The sequence below is a fragment of the Schistocerca americana genome, chromosome 5, assembly GCF_021461395.2.
Source record: "Schistocerca americana isolate TAMUIC-IGC-003095 chromosome 5, iqSchAmer2.1, whole genome shotgun sequence".
NCBI classification, from domain to species: domain Eukaryota; kingdom Metazoa; phylum Arthropoda; class Insecta; order Orthoptera; family Acrididae; genus Schistocerca; species Schistocerca americana.
In genome coordinates, this window is record NC_060123.1 from 239,316,451 (window position 1) to 239,317,638 (window position 1,188).

Here is a 1,188-nt window from a genome sequence, read left to right on the forward strand (position 1 = left end):
CACAGAATCTCCGAAGTAGCGATGAAGTTGGTATTTTCCCGTACGACCATTTCACGAGGTACCATGAATACCAGGAATCGAGTAAAACATCAAATCTCCGACAACGCTGCGTCCGGAAAAAAGATGCTGCAAGAACGGAACCAACGACGACTGAAGAGAATCGTTCAATGTGACAGAAGTGGAACCCTTCCGCATATTGCTGCATATTTCAGTTCTGGGCCATAAACAAGTGTCAGCGTGTGAACCATTCAACGAATCATTACCGATATGGGCTTCCGCAGACGAAAGCCCATTCGTGTACCCTTGATAACTGCACCACACGAAGCTTTACGCCTCGCCTGAGCCCATCAACACCGACTTTGGACCGTTGATGACTAGGAAACATGTTGCTTGGTCGGAAGAATCTCGTTTCAAATTGTATCGGGCGGATGGGTATGGAGACAACCTCATGAATCCATCGACCCTGCATGTGAGTAAGGCTCTGTTCAAGCTGGTGGAGGCTGTGTAATGGTATGGGGCGTGTGCAGTTGGAGTGATATGGGGCCCCTGATACGTCTAGATACGACTCTGACAGGTGACACGTACGTAAGCATCCTATCTTGTCACCTGCATCCATTCATATCCATTGTGCATTCCGACGGATATGGGCAATTTCAGCAGGACAATGCGACACCCCACACGTCCAGAATTGCTACAGGTTGGCTCTAGGAACACTCTTTGGAGCTTAAAAGACTTCTGCTGGCTGCAAGACTCCGCAGACATGAACATTATTGAGCATATATGGGGTGCCTTGAAACGTTCTGTTCAGAAGAGATCTTCACCCCTTCGTACTCTTACGGATTTAGGACAGCCCTGCAGGATTCATGGTGTCACTTCCCTCCAGCACTATTTCAGACATTAGTCGAGTCCATGCCACGTCGTGCTGCGGCAGTTTTGCGTGCTCGTGGGGGCTCTAAACAATATGAGGCAGGTGTACGAGTTTCTTTGGCTCTATATGGAAATATTTCTGGCAACGGACCTACTCATGGAACAAGTGTCTTGATAGGAAGAACATAGTCCTTAATTTTGAAACTATTATACAGTGTAAATTCCATATGTCGTAGTTTCTGCTCCCCAACCTGTGCTCGTACATACCTTACGTAACTCCCGTACAATGGAGGACATTAAAATTGAACGTCGCTGCCCAGT